The following is a 14,947-nucleotide window of genomic DNA, read 5'->3' as shown; positions in this document are numbered from 1 at the left end:
TCCTTGGAAGACTGCGGTAGCTGCTCCCCTTATGTAGATGGTATTTACCCCTTGAAATTGGGTGAGCTACCAAGGAAATCAAACACAAGGATTGCATCAGGCAAGTATTAAGAGGAAAGAGAATCTTAGGAGAGCTAAGCAATGAGGTAGGTAAGGGCAAGACAGAGAAGCCTCAAATATCAGGAAACCAAAGGAAGAGAGAATGTTAGCCTTAGAACGCTAGTGAATGTCAAGAGGATGGAATAGCAGATTTGGCAAGATGATGGTCATAAGTGACTCTAACAAGAACAGATTCTTGGGAGTGATGGGAAAAAACTTTACAGTGTCATTAAGTTGAAGAGTGAATGACAAGATGTGGATCGATAAGTACTAAGAAAGTCATCCTGAGTAGTCATCTGGGGAGCAGAGAAATGGGCAGTAATTAGAAAAGTCTGGAAAGAGTATTTTATTTGAGGAAGTAAAACTCCTATGTGAGTGCAGTCGGATTGCCAGGCAATTCTGCATGAAAGTTTTAAATATCTGTATGAAATTTTAAATATCTGTATGTTTTTGTTGTTGTTCAGTCACCAAGTCCTGTCTAACTCTCTGTGACCCCATGGGCTGCGGCACACCAGACCTCCCTGTCAATATCTGTATAAAAATTTTAGCACAAATGTGAAGTGGTTTTATTCCTCCTAGTTGTTAATCTACAATTACATTCAGCTTCTCAGATCCTAGCATGAAAAAAATTTTTAAACGCTTTCAGCCAGTGTTTATGGTTTTCAAGGGGAAGGTGCTAGAGAAAAAAAGGAGGCAAAGAAGGTAAAATACTTAAAAGGGAATTATTTCAACTAGGAAACATGGGTTAAAATCCTGGTTAAAGGGGGGAAAGGAAACATATGTAGGTTGGAAGAGTGAAAAGTAAGGTCAGTGGTTTGATGTTTCATTGAAGAAGAATTCTTACAAAATGAGTACCTGAGATGGAAAACTGAATGAACGCAGGTGGCAGCCGGAGAAGGGAATGACTGATTTTAAGATTTCAGGTATGGTGAGTTACTGCTGATACAACCAGCATCACTGGCTGGGAGGGGGCGGAGGAACAGGTGACTGAAGGTAAGGGAGGGATCTGACAGGGAGAGGAAATAGTTCATACATATGCCTCCTACAGTTACCAAAAATGATGGCATGAACCAAGATGGAGAAGAAGAGAATGAGTTAAGAGTAAATTTAAGGGAGTAACAGGGACAAAATATGAGACTAAGAAGGAGATGTAGTGGGTGGTTTAGTCCGGTGGTGCAAGCTGCAAATGGGAGGGGAGTGATACACAACCAATGCCTTACCTTCTTCCGGTTCATGCTACATGGGGTATAATAGAAAAAAAACACCGTCTGTGTCAGACAAGGAAAACGGTATCATCAGGACCTAAGATAAGAAGTTAAAGATGATGTTCAGAGAAGAGTTTGAATTGATATGGGACCCTCAGGATAACATATTCTTAGGATTGGCTACCTAATTTTTCAGTGCCCAAGGCAAAATGGAAATGCAGGACATCATATTCAAGAGTCACACACATACACACTCTTACGAATCCTATTCAGCCATGAGAAAAAAGGAGATCATGATGGTGTGACAATATGGATAGACCTTTAGGTTTTATGCTAAGTGAAAGAGCCAAGCAGAGACAAACACTGCTCTGTATGGTATCATATATATGTGGAATTAAAAAACAAAACAGTAAAACTCATTCAAATAGAGAATTGAAAAGGAGTAGCCAAAGGCTGGAGGCTGGGGAAAATGGGAAGAGCTTGGTAAAAGGGTATAAACTTTCAGCTGTTAGGTGAATAAAGTCTGAAGATCTGAAGTAAAGCAGGATAACTGTAGTTAACACTGTAAGGTATAGTTTTGTTTTGTTTTATTTTTAAGGTATAGTTTTGAATACTTACATTCTCAGTCATCTTTCATGTTGCTACTTTCTAAAGAGGAAACAAGACACTTCATTCTTTAGGAAATTTGTAGACATGGATTTTTGCCATGTTGATGTTTGTACTGGATGAATGAAGTAGAAGCCTCAGGGCATGAGATGACTTCTATTTCATATAGTCAATCCTCAAAACCCGCATTTCAAACAAGTGTATAGTCAGAAATCATTTGAGTAAATTATCTGATAAAAGTTAATATAAAAGAAATATAAAAGTTAATATAAAAGAAATATAATTGGGTAAATGAAATCATTATGATGATGTTTTCACAAAAGAAAAAAGTCCTCATATATGGATGAGTTTTTACACATTGAAAAACTATGCCCCTTGGAAAATTTTGTGATCGAATTTCTTAGTACTACATTTTGCTGTGGCTCTATACCTAAGGACTCAATGATCTCACCATGGATTACTTGGCGTGTAAGCCAAATTGGTTATCTTATTTATGACAGAATCTCAGCTTATTCTTTGTCTCCAGATACTTTCACACTGTTGTGTGTGTGAGGGATTGGGGGAAGGAAAAAATGCAATTAATTTCAGTCAAACTGATTATTTACAAATCCTTTTTAAAAAAGACACAGCTGGTTGAGTGATTTATTGGCTGACGTAATTTTTGTGCTTATGGAAATATGAATTGATTAATGCTCTCTGTCTAAACTTTGCTTTTGTTTTAATGGACTAGTAATAAATAGGAATTTTGGTCAGTTTGATGTAATCCAAAGTAGAAAACAAAGGACAACTAATGAGTAGGCCTCCTATTTTTTTTTAAGGCACTCCCTGGAGTAGAGGATTTCCTTTCCAGCTATGCATTCTAGATGACTGTATCTGTTAGCGCAGTTGTATATGTGACACCTTGTAATGGCACAGCTAGATTAAAAGTAGAGAAAATACATTCAGACTCTTTCTAGTTTTAGCATTACTGAAAAAGGGAATTTTTCATTAATTATATTTCTTAGTTAACAGAATTATTTTGTACACAACACATTTCAAAGAATTAGAATACACTAAAATATACAGTAGTGCTACTGTATAAATTGTATCTTTCTATTATTATCTTCATATCCACCTTCTGGAATTTAAGTGAATTTTATTTTAACTGATAGAGTATATTTTAGTTGGCATTATGGTCTGAACTATACTCCTTTCAAAATTCATATGTTGGAGCCCTAAGCTCCAATATAACCAAATTTGGAGATGGGCCTTTAAAGCAGTCATTTGGAATTCCATGGACAGAGGAGCCTGACAGGCTACAGTCCACGGGGTTGCAGAGAGTCGGACATAACTGAGCGACTAACAGTTTCACTTTACTTTTTCAAGGTTAAATGAGGTCATCTTGGATCAATAGGACTAGTGTCTTTATGAGAAAAGGAAGAGATTACAGGAATGCACGTGAGCAGAGGAAAGGCCATGTGAGAACATACCAAGAAGGCAGCCATCTGCAAGCCCAGGAGCGAGGCCTCAGAAGACGTGAACCCTGCCAGCACCTGGATCTTGCACTTCCAGCCTGCAGAACAGTGAGAAGAAAGTTATGCTATTTAAGATACTTGTGTGAGGTATTAATATTTTGTTATGGCAGCCCTAGCAAAGTAATATAGTTGGAAACTGCTCTGTGTTTTTTAATTTAGTCCTAAAAATAACTCACATCTATCCATTTTAGAACTAGATAACAAATGTGTCAATTAGAGGCTTTTGAAAAAAATTCAATTTGGATGAAATTAGACACAGTTTCACTTCTCTGAGTTTAACATGTAATTTAGAGCAGTAGAGACTTCCACCTTTACAAATCACTGTTTAATCTTATCACCAATGTTTGTTGTAAAATATTTAGAAAACATAGGACAAAAGAAAATCACAAGTGGCTCAGAGGTTAAAGCATCTGCCTGCAATATGGGAGACCTGGGTTCGATCCCTGGATCGGGAAGATCCCCCAGAGAAGGAAATGGCAACCCACTCCAGTATTCCTGCCTGGAGAATCCCATGGACGGGGGAGCCTGGTGGGCTACAGTCCACGGGGTCACAAAGAGTCGGGCACAACTGAGCAACTTCACTCACTCACTCACTGAAATAGTTTAATATCTCAACATAGCCAGTAATAAAAAATCGAGAGATTAACTACAGAAACTAATTTAAACCAGTGATTTTAAATTTAATATATGATTATCATTGTCATTAAATATACTTCATATGTACCTATATACACACAACAATTTGAAAGCTATGTCATCAAATTCTGTTTAATGAATTTAGCATAATTAATGTAACCAATCAACTGTTGTTGGATAATTAGAATGTCAAATATCTTCAGTAATAAACAGGACAAATATGATAAATTCTCTATGACAAATTTTCAAAAATTAATATATGCATATTTTCAGCTGTCCCTCTTCTAAAGTCTTCTCTTCTCCCTTCCAAAGAGGAAAGCTACTTTGTTTTGGCAATTTAAGGCTTGGGGTTTTGGCTGTGTTGATCCAGGAAATGGATGAATTTAGAGCACTGTTTAAGTCTAAGAGGCTATATTAATTCACTTGAGGAAGACACATGCAAGACAAGAAAAAGTTGATCTGAAAAGATGGAGAAAAGAGGTACAGAGAAGAAATGACCAGTGCTTGCTTATATTAAAAGGTTTTGGAGAGTTTTAATAGAGAATCAAAGACAGTGGGAGCACCTACCCAACTGTAGTGAGGATTTTAGGGAAGATAAATGGAGGAAGAGGATTTTTAAAAGTTCTGTGGGGTATGACTAAAATACCCTTCATAAGTCCTTTTGAGAAATCTTACAATTTTCATTTTTTAAGTATTTTTGAATATCAGGTGTTTTCTTTAAAATACAAAAAACACTGATTAAAACCGCCACAAATGTTATGTATTCATTTGAATACATAACAGGGATCTATCTATCTACCTATGTGTGTGTGTGTGTATACATATATATATGTATACAGCTTAATTCTTGAATATACTCAATTTATAAAAATAACATGCCTCATAAAAAGGGTGTGCAAAATTTAAAGGTTTTAATCTATATTTTTAAACTGCTATATAAGAAATCTCTTTATATCCATTGACAGTATTTCAAAGTGCTTGTTTTCTTACATTTCTTCAACTTTGCCAACTGATAAATTATTTTAACTTTCATTTTTATTAAATGTGTGTAGATATTTTCTCATATTATTTCTCTGTCTCTCTTTCATATTATTACCATTTCATCTCTCCCTCTCATATAAATGGCAAGCCTATAAATTTTCTTTGTAATTAAAGGTTAGATAATAGCTCATGAAATGTATAATTTCCAATATTTATAAGATTTTTTGCATAGTATTTTCAATTTTAAGTGAAATAGAAAGCTTATATGTTACTTTAAAAAAATCTAATTTCAGGTAATGGTGCAGATGTAATGTTTTCTAAAACAACAAAATGCTGTAGTTAGAACTCTTAGAAAATACTTTTCTTAGTTATCATTCTTTCTTAGAATATGGATTATTTCTTCAGTTAAAAGTGTTGATTTTCAGATTCAATTTAACTTTCTTTTAGATAGATGTCCGACAGACTCCAAAACTCTCTTTAACTTGAGAAAAAATTGGTGAGTAGACAAACTCATTCATATTTTTACTTTTTATCGCCTCAGTAGTTTTAGATATGTTATTCCTTATTACCATTTAAGCCTTAAGCTTCCACCTGTGCTCTTGATCAGATTCCCTTTTCCATTTCTTATTTCAAGTAGTAAAATCTATCAACAAACTAATAAGTCAAGACAAAACTTGAAAATCACATTTAATACCAGCTTTTCCTCTACATTTTCTATGTGAAATCCTATCAATTTTATTTTCTGAGCATATTCAGTATGTTTCTTTTTCCTGCCTATGGCAAATAGTGCTTAGCATAGGCCCTTATTAGCTCATCGTGATCTTTTTCATAAATTTCTTAATGCATCTTCATCACCTAACAAATCCCAGACTCTGCTCATCTGGTATCTAAAGCCCTCTTGATCAATTCTAGCTCTCTTGTCCAGTCTCTTCTGTCTCTCCATCTCTTGCATTTTGTTTTGAGTAATTTGTGGTTCCTTAAAATTCAACATGTTTTTTGCATCTGTTCTTTTCATAAACTATTTCCTTGGAAGTAAGAGTCTATGATATGCCTTTTTCTTTGATTTCTTAAGTTAAGCTTTTAAGAGTTAGTTTACTTGCCTTTTGAGAGCTTATCTGGTATGGGCCAGGTGCTGATCCTTATATATACATATGTGTGTGTGTGCGTGCGTCACTCAGTCGTGTCCGACTCTTTGTGACCCCATGGACTATAGCCCACTGAGCTCCTCTGTCCATGGAATTCTCCAGGCAAGAATACTGGAGTGGGTTGCCATTCCCTTCTCCAATATATGTATTTTATGATACTTTTCCTTTTGCTTATAACCCTTCTGTATCATGATTAAGCTCTTGGCTCATTTTCTACTTCTCCTGTGGATTAGAAGTAACTTTATGTATAAGAGTGTCTCATTTTCCTTTGTACTTAAAATATCTTATCGAATAGCATATATACATATATGTCTGTATATAGTCATACATGTATATATGCTATTAGGATATATACACACTCACATGCATACAACAGTAAGTAATTTTTGGACTAAACTGAATGCCACATATTCATTTCTCCTCTATTATGATAAGTATAAGAAATGAGCTACTGTAATTTTCTTAAAAACTTGAAACAAGTTCAGAAAGTGTTTACTATTGTACTTTCTTATTTCACTAGAGGAGGGGGACATCCCTAACCCTTGGCTCCAAGTTTATATATTTAGCATAAAGGTATGTATCTTATCAGTCTTCTTGGTCAGATAGAAGTTCACATTCAGATCCATAAAGTTATTTTTGTTAACTTTATAGAAAACCTCTATTTTATGAACTATGACCTGCCTTCAAATAACAGCATAACATTAACCAACAGAGTGGAGGCACAAGAAGAAAGCTGAAATATGGGGAGAAAAATATGGGCCCAAAGGAGAGAATGAGCTTCCTTGGTGGCTCAAGCAGTAAAGAATCTACCTGTAATGCAGGAGACATGGGTTTGATCCCTGGGAAGATCCCCTGGAGAAAGGAATGGCAACCCACTCCAGTGTTCTTGCCTGGAGAATTCCATGGACAGAGGAGCTTTGGGGGCTACAGTCCATAGCATTGCAAAGAGTCAGACACAATTGAGTGACTAACACTTTCACAGACTTTCACAAAGGAGAAATAGAGCAAAGTAGGCTTGGAATTCACTGACTTTGTCTTTGGTAAGCTTACTGGCTTCAGGTAGCAGAGCTGCACTCACCTATGGATTCCACACAGCCCTTCCAGTGCTTTATCTTATGGATGGAGGGGAACCTCTGAAAAACAGCCTGAAATAGAGCAACATGATGTGAGATTATGAGACTCTAAACTAATTATTAAGTTTACTTTGACAATGCTAAAAACCAGGAGCTTTCATATGCATACTCTTCACATCATACACAGATAAACAGATAAACAAATTGTAATTCATTCTATTTTTTAATTATTTGTCATAATTTTGTTTGACCTGACAAGGTCTATTCCTTAAAGATAGAATGTATAAATCACACTATATTTTTTTAACTCCCTGCACATAAAACATTGGCTGTGCTCCAGGTATCTAACTGATAATTTTTAGTTTTAAGTTTAAAAAAAATCTTTTTTCCCAATGACCATTACTAAGAAATCAAGATGCCATCAGTGCATAGTTAATATAACCATGAGTTCTCTCCTACCTAACCAAGTTGGGGAAACAGCTAAAAGTATTTAATAACTAATGGTGCTTTTCCCTCTCATTTGTATAATTTATGGCAGCAGAGAACTAGAGGATTCATGTGTGCTGTGCTTAGTTGCTCAGTCATGTCTGACTCTTTGCAACCCCATGGACTGTAGCCCACCGGGCTCCTCTGTCCATGGGTGGAAGGGGAATAAAAAGAATCTTCCCTCTCCTACATGTGAGAGATTCTATGCCTCTGAATCCTAGATTCTTTGCATGCAGGAGCTGTGACTCATTAGTATTTTATCCCCAGTGCCTGGCACATAGTAGGTAATTACAACATGTCAGAATAAGTTAATGGAGGAGAAAAATCTGTTAAGGAACATCTCAACAATTGAGAGAATAGACAGAATACATGTGGGAGAGGAGTCCATTCAATCAGCACATATAGGTACAAACCAAATTTTAGATTAGTTAGAACCAGAAACAACTCCCACTTTGTGAATTTAAATTTAGTTAGACCTAAGGGAGTCTCCAAAATCACTGCAGATGGTGACTGCAGCCATGAAATTAAAAGACGCTTACTCCTTGGAAGAAAAGTTATAACCAACATATTCAAAAGCAGAGACATTACTTTGCCAACTAAGGTCTGTCTAGTCAAGGCTATGGTTTTTCCACTAGTCATGTATGGATGTGAGAGTTGGACTGTGAAGAAGGCTGAGTGCCGAAGAATTGATGCTTTTGAACTGTGGTGTTGGAGAAGACTCTTGAGAGTCCCTTGGACTGCAAGGAGATCCAAGCAGTCCATTCTGAAGGAGATCAGCCCTGGGATTTCTTTGGAAGGAATGATGCTAAAGCTGAAACTCCAGTACTTTGGCCACCTCATGCGAAGAGTTGACTCATTGGAAAAGACTCTGATGCTGGGAGGGATTGGGGGCAGGAGAAGAAGGGGACGACCGAGGATGAGATGGCTGGATGGCATCACTGACTCGATGGACGTGAGTCTGAGTGAACTCCAGGAGTTAGTGATGGACAGGGAGGCCTGGCGTGCTGCGATTCATGGGGTCGCAAAGAGTCGGACACGACTGAGCAACTGAACTGAAGGGAGTCTCAGGTCACGTCTGTTACCTGATTTTCACTTTTGACAAAATGACAAAGGAGTGACATTCAGTGATAACAATCGAGAAACTGATTTCATCCTGTTTTGGGGGGTAGTTTATTTCCTTGTCTTCTTCCTATTTTTAAATGCTTGCAGGTAGCAAAATGAAGCAGAATCAGCACAGCCTCTCAGTGTCACAGCTGGACAATGGGTTGACCACTGTAGCAGCCGCCATCATTACCTACAGGCTACTTTCAGGGCCCGCTGCGTGATGGACCGGACCTGGAAACTCAGCTGTTGCCAGCAGCTGTGGAAGGACATGCTTGCATATATGCACCCACTGTGCTAGGCGTCCTGGCTGAAAGAAACTGAAACAAGGGTTTGGTGTTTGAGTGGAGGCACACTGTGCATAAATACCTAATGCTGATGTGAGCATTATGCCAAAGTCAAGAATCTGTTTGGATAATTGAACGTGACATTCATTCTCTTACTGCTGAGTGAAAGAAGGTGGAAAAGTGTGTTTTTTGCTTAACTGGGCCTATCACTTTGAAATTTAGCCCCAGTCATCTGTTACACTGAGAGGGGAATGCTGGCATTTTACGAAACATATTTCCCCCAAATAAAGGAAATGTAGTTTGTAATGTTCAGAAGCCAGAGCGTTCGACTAGTCCCCTCATTTCTGTTTCAGGTTTTGCTTAAATTGGCTTGCAGATTTATCTGCCATGCATTGCACATGGATGTTTTTGTCACCGCATATTTTACAACAGCTGTGATCCTGATGGGGATTCAGTTACCCAAAGGCCCCTCTGCATGCAAGCGGTCACCAGGCATCCAATGGGCTGAGGGCCGAAACGACAATAAAGTGAGCGGAGCCGTGCAGCTGCGGACCAAGTGCAGGGTAATAGCTAGCAGTTGGCCATTACGGAGTTAACTGCTGGTGTTCTGGTGAGCGTAAAAAAATGTGGAGGTCCTGCTCAAAAACGCAGCCAAAATGTGACTAGTTCCACGGGGTCGGAGTTAAAATGCTTCTGCTTCCTTTTCAACTGCTGATTATTTTCAGGATACCAATCTTGTGGGAGTGTCTAACACATATAGTATTATAATTGTAATTTTTTTTGATAACTATGTCATAGTTTTCCAACATGCTTTTAATTGAAACAAGGGATCATTGCAGAATTATCAGCTTCTTAGTCTCTGGGGTTTCAGCCACTGGTGCCTGTGCCTATATAATTTCCAGACTTGTTACATCTACCCTGGGAAGAATTTTTACCTATATTTGTTGATTTGAAGAGCCATCCACTCTGTTGTTTTAAACAAATGAAACTGTATCACTGCAATGTCAGTCCAAACATGTGTAATTAACATGGAAAATATGTCTAAGCCATATTGGTCAAGATAGATGACTTCCTTGCATGACTTATAAACAGTTAGAGGCAAAAAGCCAGGATGTCAAAACCAAGTTGTATACCACAAAGTTTTATCTGGGAGGACTTTCAAATTACAAAGGAAACTAAAGACTAAAATTCAGCCTGCCATACTTTCTCAATAAGGAGGGCAGCTTTCTGGTATCTGTATAAAAATAATCCTCTGTCCTTCTCTTCGACATGTTTTTTTACACTGCAGAGGTCAAAACAGACATCTTATTCTTCTGGAAATGTTCATCAAACAGTATAATGGTACATGTCAGAGCTTTCAAATTATTCTGGCTGGAAACAGGTCTCTAATCTTCTTTTAAATTTTATCAGTGACAGCACACAGAATTCTCTTTGGAATTCTTTGATCAGCGGCCTAGGCTCTGAAAGGCAGAGTTTAGAACTCTGCTCCCTATATGTTTTTCTGAGTCTGCTGAAAGTCCTGAGCTTTGACTTTTTCCTAGGGTTGTTTTCCTAGGTAATGATCCAATAATACTATTATTAACAGGTAGCAGAGCCTATGGGAACCTAGACCACTTACCTGCAGGTGCTCTACTTTGCTGGCAAGAATGAGCTCACTCTGAGTATACCTGAAGAATCTTTTTGTCCTTAAGTATAATGCACTTCTGTTTTCATGTCATCGGTGGCATCAATTATAAATTAAATGTGCCAAGAACCTCTGAGAAAAATCCTCCTTGTGACTGACTCACATCCAAGAAGGATTACTTACTAAGGTATAAGTTAACTTAGGAAAAGAAAAATTGCTTGCCTATAGCCCTACACAGCAAGATGGCCCTTTCCAGAAGGTATAATGAATAATCGGTGAAGAGGTTTGTAGACTTACTTATATGGGAAATTCTACCTCTGAGAAAGAGCCCTTGGTTCCATTCAGGTGCTATGCCAACAAGGTTCTTGACTACTTGGTTCGTGAAAGCTTGCTATTCATGAACTAAACTCACGTTTATTCTAATATTAAAGGCCTTGAGGTGTCTAATTTATTCTTTAATTATCAAGCAGCTTGAGCTCTGAGTGGTGTTTTCATACATGAAAGAGAGGTACAGTGAAAGCAAGAGAGGGAGAAAGAGAGGGAAAGAGGTCCAGGAATGTTTCACTCTAGTGTTTCTAAAGGGAAGATTAATTGTCTAAACTGTACTATCTTGAGGTTACCTGAAGAAGGGTGTTCATAAATTAAGACTGCTTCCTGCTGCAGAGTTGTTTTCTTGTGTATTATATAGTTTGTTTGTTTTTTTAATATCCGTCAAGGAGAGGGAAGTTAATGTTCTGCCAGCTCCATATACATACACGTACTCATGGGCAGGGAAAGTAAACATGACACACACGGGCTCCTGGGCAACTGAACAAAAATGTGGAAGGCCTCACTTGTCCTTGGGAATGTGCTAAAGCAAGGAAGGTGGAACCATCATCACCACTCCGTCTTTCCTGGCTTTAGTCCCATGTCAGGATTCTAGAAAACCGTTTCTACCCCTTCTCCCTTCTGTTGGGCACCTCTGATAAGATCTGACAAACCTGGCAGGAGATAGTAAATTGGAACAAGGATGCCTTCCTTTCCATCTTCACCCCACTGGGGCCTCAGTACAGAGGATAAGACATCTATTCCAGCCCCGACCCTCAGTCACTGCAGCTGTGCGGTCCTCACTTTTATCTGGATGGACTGAAGACCTAACAGAAGAGTGGGGACAGTATTAGGCATCACCAGAAAAGAACTTACCAAAAAAGGGTGTGGGGTGCTACCTTGTAAGCCAAAACTCAATTTTATTTTATTTTTTTTAGTACTGAGGCTGATGCCAGTCTGGTCGAGCAACTGCCAACAAATCAGTAAGTATAGTCCAAGGGATTTATTTTTTTTTTTAAGTTGAAGATGTAAGGTAGTAAATTACTTTAAGATATATTCTCAGCCAAAGCTGACCTGGGGATGTGTTATATAAGTGTGGTGTATACCCATGGGCATATAGTCACATACTTGTGTACCAAGGAATGAATCTGTCATCCTGTATGTATTCAATCTCTTGTGAAATTCTGGGCACTGGAAGTTGGTAGCTGCAGCAACCACAGCATATGCTATAAGTATTTCAGCTCTTAAAGTATCTGACACTTGGCAGGTGCATTCAAGAATGACAGCTCCTGGCAAGTTCCATCTTATCCTTGCACACGAATAATAAAGAGAAAGGAATACTTTCAGTCTGGCAGAAATAAGCAACAGGTGCTGAAGGCCTTTGCTGTAGTTTAACAGGAGGGAGTATATTAAACAGTGTGAAATAAGCAAACATAATTATAACATACTTATAATGAAAATGATGGCTCCTGGTTAATTCTTGTCTAGACTTGTTTAAAGACCCTGGGGCCAGCACACCTTAGGGGAAGGATTATACTCTTTACAAATAACAGAATGCATAAAATATTTAATAGTATACCCTTCATATAGTAAACCCTTCATACAGTAAAAGTCCTTTAGGGATTCTAAAGTCTAGGGGCTATTTTTTCAGACGTGGAGCTTTAAGGGTTATCCCATATGTTCAGGGCTGTGGAGGCTCCACCATGTCCTTATCTAGAATCTGTCTGTCCATTCTTTAGCCTAAGGAGCTGAATCCAGTATTTTACTCCCTTCTTACTTTCATTCTAGGTCTTGAAAGAGATTATTTATTGCATCAATGCTTCTATTCACCACGCATGTAAGATTGCTAATGTCAAGAGTAATTTATTCCTGTGTCCCTCCTGTTCTAGAAGCTGTCAACGAAGATGGTATATCCCTACTGTATCTTTTGTCTAGTGCTTTGTTTGCAAAATAGAATGCAATAGCATAATTTGACGATTGTAGTAAAACTGACTTGAATATTTAGGCTCTGGAGTGAAGATTCGCCAAATTCAGAACTGTTTCTAAATTCTGCACATGTGGTTTTGCCTTAATTAAATTCCCCAAGGCTGTTTCTTTTTCTGTAAAATGAAAATAATATTGAGTTGGCCAAAAACGTCATTCAGATTTCTCCATTCAGCTTATGGAAAAGCCTGAACGAACTTTTTGGCCAACCCAGTTAAAGCATCTATCTAGTTCACAGGCTCTTTTGAGAACTGAGTTAAATAATGCATTTATTTGCCTTAGTAAAAATATCCTATTGTGTTTATTTGAATATGTTACTTATATTTATGTTTTTTAGAGTAGATTTCATTGCAAAGAACTGAGTGGGAATAAGGGTGCTAAGAAAGATCATGTGATATTCAGACTCCTCTAGATGCAATTTCTCTGATAAACTTTCTTCCTGTGTCATGATCTGAGGCTTTGCTAATTAAAGTGTGCTTCACAGACCAGCAGCATTGGCATGGCCTGGGAGCTTATGAAAAAGACAGAATCTTGAGTCCCACCCCAAATTGATTCACAGTCTGTATTTTAATGAGATCCCAAGTGACTTGTGCACTTTAATATTTGAAAAGCTCTGGATTAGACAGCTAAAGTCCTTACTTATCCTTTCAGATGTTCCTCATCTTACCCCTAATTCAATCATGTGGATTAATCTTGTGTAGCGTAAGGCCGCATGTTTACAGTGCACATGGTGAGCTGGCACACGGGTGATAGGGGCACGGCAGAGCACACTCACAGGTGGGCAGCTCCAGGGGAGGACTACTCAGTGGCTGTCCTCCTTGCGGAAGCGCTGCAGTCCTGCCTACCTTGCACTGCAGATCACAGACACGGCTGAACACTAGACCTGGAGGCTTCCCCTCCAACACCTAGGGAGCAGACCCCACCCCGACAGACGCACTGACACCCACAGAGCAAAGGCAGACCCTGTGCTATACCCTGGCAGGCTCCAGTCAGCACCACACCAATCAGACTCCCTGCTGCTGCTGCTGCTAAGTCACTTCAGTCGTGTCCGACTCTGTGCGGCCCCATAGACGGCAGCCCACCAGGCTCCCCCGTCCCTGGGATTCTCCAGGCAAGAACACTGGAGTGGGTTGCCATTGCCTTCTCCGAATCAGACTCCCTAGCAAGGGGATAATGGCACAAATCTCTGGACCAACCTCACCCACTGGGGAGCAGACACCAGAAGTATGAGGAACTACTTTAAAAATTTCTGAATTGTCAGACAAGTCCTTCAGAACAAATGACACTTTACTGACACATGTTATTTTAATTTTTCTGGTACACACTCAGACCCCAAAAGCTATAACTGTTGCTACCACTTCTTCCCTCTCTCACCCCCTAACACTTTCATACTCTCATCGTTTCATTCCTAGATTTTGATTTGCCAGTTTCTAGAGAAACTACTAATATATATTAGGCAAAATTTCTGGTTTTGAAATTGACATAATATCTACGCGAGGCTTTGTGAGAGATGTGAGAAAGGTAACAGATCATTGCTTCATTCCATAAATTACTTTTCTTGTCCTGTTAAGTCACTGATAGATTTATTTCTGCCTTGGAGAAAAGTTTAGTTAAAAGACATTTCGAGACAAGCTTTGATTATTCTTAATGAAGACAAATACATTCAAATAAATTGCAATTAGTTAATTCAAACTAATCATTTAAAAATTCAGGTAAAGATTTTTTTAAAAAAATAATTAGTGCAAGCTTCTCCTAAATAAATATATATATACACATATATATAATTATATATAAGAGATATATAATATATAAAATATAATTATATATTTAAAAGTATATTTATATCATATATTTTATACATATTTATAAATATATATATTTCTCTTTTAAATAATACTTTA

The 14,947-nt window shown here is 38.1% G+C and overlaps 1 long non-coding RNA gene across 15 annotated transcripts in view; it reads left to right on the top strand.

Annotated features, from left to right (window-relative positions):
* The window catches only part of LOC138439182 (uncharacterized), a 73,440-nt gene extending 59,868 nt beyond the window's left edge, over nt 1-13,572 (top strand). For 6 of the 15 annotated variants that reach the window (XR_011256593.1, XR_011256598.1, XR_011256605.1 and 3 more), the window contains 3 exons: nt 3,276-3,511; nt 5,489-5,537; nt 8,955-9,743. This is a non-coding gene — a long non-coding RNA (uncharacterized lncRNA). Of the gene's footprint in view, nt 1-3,275; nt 3,512-5,488; nt 5,538-8,954; nt 9,744-12,001; nt 12,047-12,851 lie in introns of those variants that run through there. The other 9 variants (XR_011256603.1, XR_011256596.1, XR_011256600.1 and 6 more) reach the window with 6 other exon arrangements.
* The last annotated feature ends 1,375 nt before the right edge of the window (nt 13,573-14,947 follow it).

Source organism: Ovis canadensis, chromosome 4 (assembly GCF_042477335.2).
Source record: "Ovis canadensis isolate MfBH-ARS-UI-01 breed Bighorn chromosome 4, ARS-UI_OviCan_v2, whole genome shotgun sequence".
In the NCBI taxonomy this organism is placed as follows: Eukaryota; Metazoa; Chordata; class Mammalia; order Artiodactyla; family Bovidae; genus Ovis; species Ovis canadensis.
Note: the sequence above shows the minus strand (reverse complement) of the source record. Positions and strands in the feature narration are given on the sequence as shown.